Source organism: Furipterus horrens, unplaced genomic scaffold (genome assembly GCF_987537825.1).
Source record: "Furipterus horrens unplaced genomic scaffold, mFurHor1.1.pri manual_scaffold_7, whole genome shotgun sequence".
NCBI classification, from domain to species: Eukaryota; Metazoa; Chordata; class Mammalia; order Chiroptera; family Furipteridae; genus Furipterus; species Furipterus horrens.
In genome coordinates, this window is record NW_028327177.1 from 48,820,422 (window position 1) to 48,835,017 (window position 14,596).

At 36.0% G+C, this 14,596-nt stretch overlaps 1 protein-coding gene across 1 annotated transcript in view; it reads right to left on the reverse strand.

The window, feature by feature from the left end:
• The window catches only part of XKR4 (XK related 4), a 496,242-nt gene that overhangs the window by 423,142 nt on the left and 58,504 nt on the right, over window positions 1-14,596 (reverse strand). The gene's annotated exons all lie outside the window — the stretch shown is intronic.

Sequence of the window (14,596 nt, forward strand, 5' to 3'; positions counted from 1 at the left end):
ACTTTGCATTGAAATTGTTTTGAAGTGTCATCTATACTTGATACTGTCATTTCATTCCCTTCTTGATGTTCTCTTTTAGTTTCAGGCTTTCAGTCTCTCATCCTTACTGTTCACCTAAACTACTCATATCAAGGGCAACATGACCTCTTCAACCTTTGCTCAAAAGATATATTTTACGGAATTAAAATTGCATGCTTCCCTCAAATCTCCTCATACTCCTTTCTTCTTTCTGTTACTATAGCATATATTTTCTTGTAACATAAAATACATGCTTGTATCTATCTATCTATCTATCTATCTATCTATCTATTTAATTTTGTTATTTTCCTTTACCACTAGAATATAAGCTTCATAAAGTCAGGGATCTTCACTTTATTCACTGATAAACCTCAAGCGCTTTTAAGTGTATGGTATATAATACACATTTAGTATATGTTCATGGATTAAAAGAATACTCCCCAAAATGTTTTTAGGTGTATATGTTTTCCTCATATTTTTAGGAGGATAAACATAATATTAAGAGCTGAAATGATGTTCTAAGTTACTAAAGAAGACCAGATCTCACTGCATTCCTGTATTAGTTCTTTAATCCAAAGAAAAAATGATTCCTTCGATGAAAGAAACATTACTACAAAAGTTATATACTTGTATTGTTCTATAACTAAGTAAACATCGTGTCTATTCATAAACTATCCAAAGAAGTGATTTAAGAACTATATAGACCAAGTCAGGAAACTATATTACAAGGGTTATTTTAAACATAGAAAGTAATATAGGGGTTGGCTAAAGTAGGTTTACAGTTGTGAGTAGGTAAAAGAGCTTATTATGTTATTGTTTATTTATTAATTATTATATTATTAATACAATTCCAAACCTACTTTTGCCACCCCTGTACATTATAGCTATAATAGCAAAAAAAGTTGAACACAAATCTTCCACATAGTGTTTATATGTTATTATAATGCCACACAATTGCATAAGGAAGAGGCATTGAAATATTTATCAAAAGGCTAATAAATTGGGGGAAATGTTTATTATGATAAATGAAAAATATAAAGCCACCAAAGTACTATGCACATTGGAATTAGAATCATACAAATGCAAAAATAAAAAAGAATTTGGCTTTATTTGGTATAATTATAGATGATTTTTATATTTTAGTTTTACTTTTTTTATTCATAAATTTGCTAATAAGTACAATAAACATAAAATGAGATGCATTTTAGTTTTTTAATATTTTCTAAATTTGATGTGACTTTTATGCCATTTACAGACAATTTAACAATTTTCTTTTCTCTTGTGCATTGAACAGATAAGCATTTTCAGCAACTTCTTGCATAATCACTTACAAAAAGGGTCATTTCTAGGACTCAGGTGCTCTCTGTCAACTAAGAAATACTCACAGAAAACTTCAGGTCAGATTAGGTTCTGGTTTATATATACCTTGTGATATGTGAAGGCTTCTTTCTCCCCTGCTTCCACTCAAATCTGTTGAAATGATGATCTTGGCTCTTCTAAGACAGTAACAAGAGGAATGAACCTGAGTAAATTTAAAGCAGTCAAAGCAGATGCCTTTGCCTAGCCCTGTTCTCCCTCCTTACTGCTTTGTCCACAGTGGTCTCAGCAGTCCATGGTTATACCCTGGATTTAGTTTGCTATTATCAAATGTGTATGATTAGGACAGTGACACCAAGGAGACATTTTTGAGTGACATAACTCCCACTTGGTGATCTTATAAATGGGCTTTGCCTATGGGATCCCTAACGCAAATTCCTCCCTTGGCAGACTGAGGTATACAGTAGCCGTTCTAGGTGATGACTACTGTCCTTCCAGCTGAGAGACCTTGGCATAGGACCAGGAGTGGTATCAAATTCAAAGTGGTAGGCATCTTAGTGGCTGACAGGAAAGAGGACAAAAAAGATAACAACTATGAGTTGGTAAATCTACATTCCACACCAGAGCTATCTGAAATAACTAAATGCCAGATAAATAAAAGCAAGAAATGTTAAGAATTTACCAATTATCTTTCTTTTTCGTTTGGATCATACTAGTTTTCTATATTATTCTAATTTCACAACGATTGCATAAGTTTCACTTATAAGTTTCCGCTACTTCTATTTTTAAGCCAGCCATAAATATCTCTATAAATAATGTAGGACATGGATCAATGCTTGGTCAACAGATAAAAAAATCATTAAAGTTCAAGGCTTGCCCAAAGTTACACAATGTAAATGGTATTTTGTTCTAGAATTCCATAGGATTCCAGGGCCATAAAAAGTTGCTGTAGAAGCTATAGGAGCAGACACTAATATCCATGGTGGCATTGGCAGAGGTGATCAATGATGGAACAGTCAACACAAATGTGAAGGGAATACCATTAACTGATACCATATAAGAAACTGAAAGCCAGAGTGAGAAAGGTCCCTCAAGGTATAGACTGCAGGAAAGGTAATTCAGTATCTTGATAAGTCAGCGTAAATTTGGATATTATCAATTTAAAAAAAAGAGCCAGTACAGCACTAAATGGAATGAGAGAGTCCAAGAGTAAGAATCAAGTGGTGGATAAAGTAGTAAGTTACCTTAATTCTTCTTCTTTTTATTTTCCTAAAAACTGGGCAGACCCAGACCTTATGTAGAATGTATCTGAAGGCTTTCTAGGAAAGACCACTTGGCTTGGAAAAAAACAAATGTGAGGAAAAATTTTAGGAAATGAATCTTGCACCATATTGTAACATTCTGAAAGTTCAAGAAGAGCCAGCAAAATACCTAAAATGTTCCATTTCAAGAGCAGTGAACAGCCAAGAGATCACTCGCTAAATGGTAAAGGGATGATTTAATTTTTCAGTTCCCCATACAGTTGAGAATTAAGAAAACAGAACAATGAATTATCTGCAGGAACAGCATGCACTTTAAAATACAATGAAAAATGATTACATATATTCACTGAGCACCAATTTAGAACATGATGTAATGGACCCCTGTGTAAACCTGATTTATATTTTATGATCTGATACTGTGTTTGGAATTCTAGATATTCAGTTCAGCTTCGTTGCTAGCAATCTTCTTACGAGACTGGTTTACCTCAAAAGTTCCTGGAGACAGGCTGTTGGTGCAGCACCTAGCCCTGGGTCGGGGGGTGGCACTACCATGGAGACTTTCCTATGGATGTAACAAGATTTTGACTCCCTGAACACTTATGGTATGCAGTCCTTTTCCTGTCTCTTCATTTATTTAAGAACTTTTAAACTTTTATTAAAGTTTAAACCTGTATCATTATTTTTAAAGTCAAGTAGTATTGAGATTTACATGGGAAAAAAGGCTACCCACGCTCCATTCATTTTTAGTTTTGATGCCCAATCCCATCCCCCAGAGACAAATACTTTCAAGCCTTTTATGTATTACTGCAATGATTTATCTGCATTCTTATTTTCTATTTGCTGCCTTGTGAATGTTATACATGTTTACAGAACTACCTACCCATTAATGTAAAGATTTAACTAATATCCCTCCTCATTTTTGCCTCCCCTTACTATCTCATACTATGATGATGTGATGTAATCTTCATCTGCTCTTCAGTGCTCTTGATTACATGCCCTTACACATAAATATTTGTAATTTATTTAAATTAAAAATTGTCTATTGTAAAATTTGTTTTCTTATATAGAAATTGCTAACCTCTTTCCAAATGTCCCAACAGTTTTGCCCAAATCTTAGAAAGGTATTTTTCCAAATGTACAAAAACAAAAAGAGTCTACTTCATGTCTTCTCCATGGAGCCTCCACTTCCACAATCACAAGCATGATTCTCAGCTACAGTCAATACTGAATTCTCCTGAAGGCCACTCTCCTCTGTCCAAAGCCCAGATTCTTGTATTTAATGTCTTACTCATTCTAGCATTATTCTTCTTTTGGCTGAATCACATCTTCTAGTAGTTTTTAAAGATAGGTTGTATGAGAGATAATATTTTAAGCGTGAGTCCTTGCATGTCTAAAAGTGACTTTATTCTGCTCCTATTATGGAAAGATAAATGACTGAATGCAGAATTTTATATGAAAAATCATATTTTCCTCAAAATTTTAGGAAGTATCACCACTGTTTCCTGTTATCTAATGTGATAAGAGGATCGACTGCTATTCCCTGTGATTGTTTTTTACTTTATTTTTATAGTTGACACAATATGTCCCCATTCCCCTCCCCCCTCTGCCCACCTCTATCTATTCCCTACCCCCTTTTTCCTCTGGCTATCACCACACTCATGTCTGTGTCTGTGATATACATATAATTTGCATTTGCCTAATCCCTTCACCTTCTTTCATCCAGCTCCAAAACTCCCTCCCCTTTAATAACTGTCAGTCTGTTCCATGTATCCATGCTTCTGTCTCTATTTTGTTCATCAGTTTATTTTATCATTAGATTCCACATATAAGTGAGATCATATGGTACTTGCCTTTCTCTGACTGCCTTATTTCACTTAGAGTAATAATCTCCAGGTCCATCTGTGCTGTCACAAAAGATAAGATTTTCTTCTTTTTATGGTCATTTAGTATTCCATTGTTAACACTTTTAAGATTTACACATTATCTCTATTATTCTGATATTTCACAACTGTTAGCATAGGTAAGCATGTGCTTTCTTTTTTAACTAGACTGGGTATTTGATAGTTTCTTTTAATTTAGAACTTCATCTTATTTGCATTTTATGTGTTCTTTTAAAAGTAATATTGTCCTCATGTTTTTTTTTTTTGTTTTCTCTCTCTCTCTCTCTCTCTCTTTTTTAAATTTCAAATAGTTATGTTAAACTTTTTGAATCAATCATTTAAGATTTTTATTTATTTCTTTTTTTACTTAATATCTTTACTTTCCAGGTGGTTTATTGACTTCTCCCAAACCTTAAACATTTTTCCTTTCTACCTTATTTCGAATTTCCAAGAGCCGTTCATTGTTTTCTGATGTCCCTCTTACCATAACAGCCACTTATTTTAGAGATCAGCATGCAGCCCTGTATTCATTCTGTTTTCATTCTTACATCTTAAAACCTACTCTCCACTAGACCTCTTGACCCAAGTCAAGGCTCTCTGGATTGATTTTTCTAGAAAATCAAATTCTGGTTTGCAGAAAAAGTGAAAAAGAAAAGCCATCTGTCCACATGGGGTAGAGGAGGGAGCTCCTTGAACTGCTCAAGACACCCATGTGTTTAATCTGCTACATGTACACAGAAGTCTTCTTGCTTAGTCCTCATGCTTACACCAGTGACATTTTCTGACTGTGTGAATATAAATTTTATAAAGATTCTTCTCAGTCAATATGTACCCCCAAATCTCCATTTAATTAACCTATTTTTGCATTTCAATAAATAAGCTGCTTTTAATAAATGATAACTACTTTCTACTAAAGCATTTGAAGTGAGTTGAGGCAATTGGCAGGTGCTCATGACCTAATAATGGGAATAAGTGTTTTATCTCTATTAAAGTGTAGTGTCCTGATGAATAGGCCTTTGACCCCAGTACATATGCAATAAAAGCTTTTCATTGGATTTTTCCCAGTAGCATGAATATCAAAAGGACGCTATGAGGTCTGAGGAAGCCTAAGGCAAGCCAAAGGAATCTTGACTAACTACTTCCTACCAAACATTATGTAACTTGATGGAATCTAATATCTAATGTCACTGATATTAAGTACATTTGCTCAGTAATCTTCAATTTTTTTTAAATAGAAAAAGATCTCTAAATATTTAGAAACACTCTTGCTGAGTTTTAAGCTCGTGATATGTATGATATACATAAAAATAAATCACAAGAATGACAGAAACGTTTTTCATACAACTCTCAAAATTTAACTTGTATAGAGACTCAAAAATCATGACTTGAATTGTCATGTTTAAATATTAAAATGTTTTAAGAATTACAGTAACTGTATCTCTTGAAATAATTACTGAATTAGTAACAGAATCCAAAAATAAATCTGCAAATTCAAAAATGTGTTAAGACCAAAAAGGAAATGCTACTAAGCTTCCTTGCGTGTATGGGGAGAGGAATTCAATCTTCTTTCTTGTCATTAAGAACCCTAAATGCAATCAATGGGCCATATGCTCTCTAATCTGGGCCTAGAGCTGTACGAAATGTCAATAGAGACTGTGTTGGAAGATCAAGGGCAATGATTTTATCAATGTGTTTACCCTTCCTGGGAATAAACTCTTATCAAAAGTATACTCTAAGCCAACACGCTTTGTAAATTCTTCAATATCTTTGAATTGTCTCTATGCCTAATATCTTCCTGAATTAACAAGCCCAACTTTCCTTTTCCAAGTGGATTTGCAGACTCAATCCCTGAATTTATCAGTTAGTAACAAAGGAAATATCTGATCTGTCTGCAGCAAGGACTTGATCTCTATTTCTATGCTCAGAAGGATAACAGAGGTGGGCACTTATAAGTTAGTTAATATTTTTCAAAAACAAGCCTTTCAAAGAGGGGAAACTTATTAATCTGAGCATGATGCCTTTTACTGGAACTCATAGAGTGGTCTCAGGCTTCACCATCTATAGTTAAATGTGAAGAAGCAAGAAATTCAAAGTGACCCACACCTTATGAGTTTGAGTTTTATCATTAAATAGATATACATCAGTGAAGGCAGTTATCCTAGCAGTGCTAACTTCCTCCTGGTCTTCAATCTGGAAGGCTGAGTTGTTGGCATATATGCTTTTTGAAGGCCCTCAGATTACAGAATAGTCTTTGAATATTTTCTCCCACCAAGGGTCCAATGCTCTGAGAAATAACTGGATCTTTCTCCTTTATATCTTCCTTTGGGGGAAAAACTAAAAGATAAAAGCATTGAAAATGCCAATTTTTAAAAATGTTTGTTCCAATAAATGTTTTTCTATAACTCACTTGGACCAAGAGTAAACACAAACAACTCATCCCTTTTAAAATTTAGAGACCCTTGAAAAGTCAATTTGATGCTACAATTTATGTGGCAACTAAAGTAACTAAGGTCCACCTAGTGTGGACTTTAAGCCTTGATCATTCTAAACCAAGAAGTACACTAAACTCAACCCAGCATGGGCCTAGATTCTCCCAAAAGTGTATGTGAACATTATGGGTCAAAAGCCATCCTTTTAAATAGGAACAATTGCCTCTAGCCCTTCACCATGTCAATCCCAAAGAGTATGGACCACATTTCAAGTCAGCCCCTCCAGTTAAAATGAATCATTCAGTCCTCACACTTTAGATGTGAGTAAGAGGCTCTTAACAATGCACTCACTTGCCTAGGGTAAATCTAGTTAAGAAATAAGCTGGAATTAGACCTCAGTGTCTCAATTCTCAATGTTGTGTGACCCCTTCATTTCTCTGATAAATCACTTTTCATTTTGATCCAATTGCTGAATTAACTACACTTACAGCAACATAAATCACTTGACTTTCTCCTTCACTTTCTAATATATAATCTAGGTGATTCCAACTTTACAAATCATTGGTATTAATAACATTTTTTTCAGTTTTTGTTTGGTTGAATACCAGTGGTAGATACAGTTTATAATTTAAGTTACATGAAAGCTAGAAACAATCAATTAAAAAGTGCTTTACACCGTATAAATATTAAGAATTTAAGAATCTAAATGACTGACCAATCATTTATCATTCCTTAAAGACCAAATAGATTTTACAGCTTATGCAATATTTTCTTAATTTTTGCCTCATTAAATGTTCTGTATCAAACCTGCAATTTTTTCTATAAAGACAAATGATACATAATTAATATCATATTTCAAATCAGGTCTTAAAACGCTCTGGAGAGTCCTTTAAAATTACACAGATCAATACCAGAAAAACAAACAATCCAATTAAAATGGGCAAAGGGCCTGAACAGACAGTTCTCCAAAGAGGACATACAGATGGGCAACAGACATATGAAAAAATTCTCAACATCACTAATCATCAGAGACATGCAAAATAAAACCACATTGAGATATCACCTCACACCCATCATAATGGTTATCATCAATAATCCAACAAACAACAAGTGCTGGCAAGTATGCAAAGAAAAGGGAACCCTAGTGCACTGTTGGTGAGAATACAGACTGGTGAGCCATTATGCAAAACAGTATGAATTTTTCTCACAAAAGTAAAAAAGGAACTACTGTTTGACCCAGCAATCCCACTTATGGGAATATATCCTAAGAATCCTGAAGCACCAATTTGAAAGAATATATGCACTCTGTGCTCACTGCAGCATTATTTACAACAGCCAAGACCTGAAAACAGCCCAAGTGCCCATCTGTAGATGAGTGGATCAAAAACCTGTGGCAAGCTTACACAGTGGAATACCATGCAGCTGTAACAAAGAAGAAACTTTTACCTTTTGTGACAGCATGAATTAACCTAGAGATCGTTATGTTAACAAGCCAGTCAGAAAAAGACAAATACTGTATGAACAAAATCAACTGATGAACAAAATAGAAACAGAGTCACAGTCACATGGAACACACTGACAGCTATCAGAGAGGAATGGGGAGAGGGGAACTAAATGAAGGTGAAGAAATTAGCCAAAGAACATATACGCATAACTCGCAGACACAGACAACAGTGTGGTGATAGCCAGAGGGAAGGGGGAAGTGGGAGAGAAGTGGAGGTGGGCAAAGGGGGGAGGGGTACATGGGGACATTGTAATAGTGTCAACAATAACAATTAAAAATTAGAAAAAATTACACACTGTAAACTGGGTATAGATGTGTAAAATATAAGAAAACTATTAAAGTTAATGCTTCATTATCCCCTGGTGAATCTGAGCTTTAGGGTCTTCTTTCCTAAAAATAGCACATGTTGAAAGCACCTTATTCTGTTAATATTCTCTCTTTTCAGGAAGTTTTCTAGCTAAAGTTAATTCAAAACTACATTTTTCTATTATATGGGTGGATATCATTTTCATTTAAGTAGTCTTCGCTGCTATTAGAAGACATGAAATAATATGAGCAATTTGCCATCACATCAGGAACCTTAAAATTTTTCATATTTTGAACCACCAATTATACGCTGCTAATTTAATTTAAATAAGTAAAATGCACACAAAAAATTACTCAAAATACTCTTCATTGTATTTTAACAGAAAAAATAACAAAAACATTAGGGAAAAGTTTAAATTATAATAAACTCACATTGAAAATTAATATGGCATTAAAATATTTTTGAGTACATTTAATGATGAGAAAATAAATGTTCATAATGATACGTTAGGTAAAAAATAAGATACAAAACCATCTATAGTTTGACTCCAATTTTCTCTGTGCATCGATTTCTCTGTCTTTGCAGTTCAACCAAAATATATGAAAATATTGATAGTAAGTGCAGGGCATAAAGTGATACATTTCAAATTTTCTTTGTTTTATAACTTTCTAAATTTTTATAAGAAAATATCTTATTTTCATGCTTACATATCTAAATGTTTAAGTGTACTTTAAATGATCATTATCTATTTTTTGTCATATAGCTAGATATGTGTATTAGGAAGACAGCAAAATGACTGAAATTTTGTGTGTGGCTTGTTTACTGATCATTTGATGGTCATGTCCTGTGTTAGATGACACAGAGAGACACGAATTTGCGGTGTGATTGGCTGCATGTCTTTTGCAACAGATAAAGTGGATGATGGAAATTCACCTTGTTTTCACGTCATTTTCCCCTCAGTCTCAGCTTCTTTTACTATCAGATCTGGTATTAAACATGTCAGACACTTTCTTGTCAATATTTTGTGAATTTTATTTTACAAACCAGAAATTTAGGTATACATTCTAGATATTATAACATAGTGCTATATTTGTTTATTAAATACTAATATGCTGATGTGTGATGTAGGCTGCTGCTAGGCACTCTAAGATGTGAGGATTACCCATAGCTTAAGAGATGATAATGATAATAAAAAATTAAAGCCTGGTGCAGACAAAAAGTACTAATATATTACTATTATTAAACTTCCTTTAAATACTGGGTGAATGCTTGATAGTTACTAAATCAAATACTAATTTTCAACCAATTATATTTTGGAAAAATATCCATTCCTTAACTGAAATAGGATAAGGAGGGCAATATTAGCTATTTCACTTACCGATGTAAGCTTAGATAGAGCATCCATCAATTCTCCATTCATCCATCTGCACTTTAATCTTATTTTTCCTTTTATTCCTTCTAACAATGGCTTTTGGCACCTACTATGTGCAAGACTTTGTGGCAATCGCTATGAAGAAGACACCATCTTCTTTTTATGGATCTCACAGCTTATTGGCATATAAAAGTATACAATCAGTAGTGACATGTAGTAAGATACTTACAAAGAGCTATGCAAGTCCAGAAGATTAAACATTTAATTGACAACATATGAACTGGGATTTCCAGGATGACAAGAAGTTTGCTGAGCAGAAAAGGGGAAGGGGGAGAGAGTGCATTATATGCAGAGAGCATGTCAAGTACACGTAGGGCTGAGCAATAGGAAGACACGTGGCCTGTTCATGGAATAGGAACATCGTGATGAGGCTATGGTACAAGGGCACTGGCAGGGGTATAGTGAATTGGGTTTAGAAATGGGAGAGTTATGAAAAATCACATACAACTTACATAAGTGATATCTTACATAGGTAATTCCATAATTGTTGAAGAGTCAAATTATATTTTACCTACATACTTGGAATGGCTAAATCTGACTCTCTTTTAACAGTTTTCTCCCTCCTACTTCCTTCTTCAGCAATTTGTAAAACATACCCGCATTAGTGTGCTGTGTTTAACTTATAAGCACAGATTTGGATGTGAACTAAACCAGAACAAGAAGGAAAAGAAATGGCAAAAAAAAAAAAAAAAATGCAGTTGCAATGAGTTACTCAGAGTTTTTGAGTAGTTACAAAAAGTGCTTGATTAATTTAAAGACTCAGTTATATAAAGCAATGACAATTTTAGTAAATAATCCATGAAATGCTATTTATATCATCTTAGAGATGTGAATTATGATAAGAGTCCTATTGTTCCATATTTTACAGATGAAAATAATGGAGGCTTTATGCTGACTTGTCCAGGACATATAGCTAAGGGTAGAATGGCTAGTACTGGATCTGAATCTCTAGGTTCCCAAGGCAGGTTCTTCCAATTGCACCATAGTGTACCATTGGAAGGCAAGCATATTCATGATAAATAACAGGTCAATATAGTTTTGCTTTCTATGGAATTATTACCAAGAAATACCTAAGTTTCCCAATATGGATTTTGATAGGGAAGCCTCCCTAGACCTAGCACCACATGTGATGTGAAAGGTACCCAGACATTGCACCATAAGGAAGCATCTGTTTCTGCAGTAGGTTGCAACGAATTAGGCTCAAATACAACCATCAGTTCTTTTCTAATTCCAGTCTGCTGGCTGTTCCCAGGTTATGGCCTCAGCAAACTATAAATACTCTAAAAGGCAGTTCTTACAGTATCTTCTGAAATGCTCTTTTCATTCGATGATCATGATGAGAATGATCATCCTGTTAATTATCCAAAACAATCCCCATGTTGCTGAGAAACCCTGAGGAACATTAGGTAATAATTAACTTTAAACTTTTTCTCAATTCTGAAGGCTCCCCACCACCCCATCCAGGTCCACTTTTTTCTTCCTTTTTCTCATTTGCCTACTTTTGTGTGTTAAGCTTTCCAAATGGATCATCTCTGTGCTCCTGCCCCTACCCTATTCCTGCTTCCCTGCATTTTCTCATTCTTCACAGGTTTGAGGGAGCTCTCTGTTACACTATTATAATTTTCCCCTCACTAGCACTTCAACAAAGGGAATCCAAATGAAAAAGAGAACTTGTTGACTGAGATCTGGGAAGAAGACAAGTAGATGATTCAGTGGGTGATCTGAATACCTGGGTAGTCAAGCACGTTATGAAGCAGTCATAAAAACTTGAGTGATAGCATAGACACAGCCAACAAATTCTCCCTGCCTGAGCCCTCAAGCAAGGTACACTGCCCATTGTACAAATAAATAATGAATGTGCCAATAGGAAAAAACTAAATTGGACTATGTCTTAAAAGTAAAAAAAAAAAAGTTAAAGTGTTTCTGGAGTAATATATTTTGAATGTCATCTAATCAGGGCATGAGAGTATTTGTCTTATTGGTATTTATGTCTTCAATATTACATTCATTCTCAAGACTTTAAGGGTTAAGAGTAGAAAAGAAAATCATTAGGAAGGAAAGACCAAGAAATTCTATAACTAATCTTTGAGAAATTTAAGGTAGCTTTGAATAATTTTAATTTCCTCTTAAGCTAATTGCCACTTCATGGGTCTCAGTTTGAGTTTTAATTGTGAAAGGAAATCAAGAAAATAAGAGAAGTTTACAGACTGCGTTTATAGTACAACCATTTTTATACTTTTATTTTTGTGGCTAATATTGTCAAAATTGAAAACATAAAGATAAAAGTGAAATGTCTTCTCACCCTTACAACACTAAGGCTCCTACTTTTTTGTTAATCTTTTCTGAAGTATTCAAAAATAAATAAATAAAATATAAAAAAAATAAAATAATTATTTCAAAGAAAAATAATAGCTCTCAGAAGATGGCTGAGGAGTGAGGGGAGGCTGCGCTTGCTTGCTCCCAAGACCTGTCTGTAGTTTGGACTAATTGTGGACAGAAATCTCAGTTAACATCTGGATACAGGCAGGAGTTGAGCCTTGGCGCTGCTGGATCACAGAAGACCGTCTGAGAGTGACCTGTTTAGTGAGGATAGCAGAGGAGAAAGGGATGAGACAGGACTTCTGACTGAGTTGGCTCCCCGAGCTGCGGCTGGCAGTATGCAAAGATTTTTTAGTGACCCCAGATTTCCCCAGAGAAGAATAGGGAGGAGAGCGGGGCTGTGCCCACTGGCAGAGCCAGGAGTGGGCCAGGTGGCATCGGGCTCTGAGAGGCAAGAAACAGCGTACTGCTGTGTATGTATGAATGTGTTTTTCCTTCTTCTTTTTCTCTTTTGTTTTTGGCGGAGAATGGAGGAGAGGCTAGGGGTGGGGCGAGATTCTTGAGGAGCACAAGCGCAGAAACGCACTCGCCCACTCCCCAACCCTCCTCCTGGGTCACAGGAGCATGCACAGGGAAGACTCCCAGTCCCCAGCCCAGGCATGCAACCAACTCGAAGGCTGCAACCAACTTGCCAGCTGTCGCTCCCAGGTGCCCCTCAGGTCCGCCCCAACAGGCACAAAATCAACGCGCCAGCCACCAGGCACAGACACCCACCTCCACCATGCACAGGTGCCCACAGATCCCCAACAAATGCAAAACCAACTCGCCAGGTGCACCCCAGAAGGCTCAAGGCTAGCGCATCAAACGTTGCCTACAGGCACATACTGTGGCCTCCGCACCCAGGCACCTCTGGCCCCCCCCAATAGGTGATAAACCAGTGCACTGGCCGCCCCAATAGGTCCACAACAAACCACTGGCGCATAGAGGCCTCCCCTTCTGCAGGAACAAGAGAGCAACCAGTATGCCTTGGACCTGCCTGCCCCAGTTCGCAACAGGTCAATCAGCCCCTGGTCTGCATGAGGGAATGCACTCACCTCTGGCTGAGGCCAAAGGACAGTGAAATGAACTAGAGGCACTTTGTAATAAGTTTTAGGTGCTGGCTCTCAAGAAAGAGCTGGGAGAGCAGCAGACTAGGTCCCAGTACAGAAGCATCCCAAGTGCTACGGGAGAAATCACTTAAGCAGACTGTTCCCCTCCAAATGGTGTCAGCTGGAGGCAGTGGCTCAACGACTGTATACAAGAAGATCACACCATAAAGGTATAAAAAAAGCAGATCAATCTAAGAAGCAGAAACAAGACCAGTACCCAAAATGCGGAGGTGGAATAGAACCCTACCAAACAGAAACAACACCCCACCAAAAGGAAAGGAGAAATTCCCAGAAGGAGAAACAGATGACATAGAAGCAAGCAACCTATCTTACATGGAATTCAAAACAATAGTAATGAGGAAGCTCAATGAACTTGACAAACTCAAAGAAAACTAAAACAAACTCCAGGGGAACTATAAAGAACTCCAGGGAAGCTACAAGGAACTTACTGAGAATTACACCAGCATAAAAAATGACATAGAAACTATCAATAAGAACCAGGAAAAAATGAAGAATACAATTTCTGAACTGAAAAACACAGTAGAATCATTCAAAAGCAGACTAAATGAAGCAGAGGATTGGATCAGTGAGTTAGAGGACAATGTAGAAAACAATTCCCAAACAATGCACAAAATGGAAAAAGACTGAAACAGAGCAAAGAGGGTTTAAGAGAACTGCAGGACAACATGAGAAGAAACAACATTAGAATCATAGGGATACAAGAAGGAGAAGAGGAGCAAGGGATATAAAACCTGACTGAAAAAGTAGTGACAGAAAATTTTGCTAACCTGATAAGAGAAAAAGTCATGCAAGTCCAGGAAGCTCAGAGGATCCCAATGAAGATAAACCCAAAAAAGGCCTACTCCAAGGCACATCATAATTAGAATGGCAACATTCAAAGACAAAGAGAGAATCTTAAAGGCAGCAAGAGAAAAACAGCAAATAACATACAAGGGTGCTCCGATAAGGCTATCAACCGA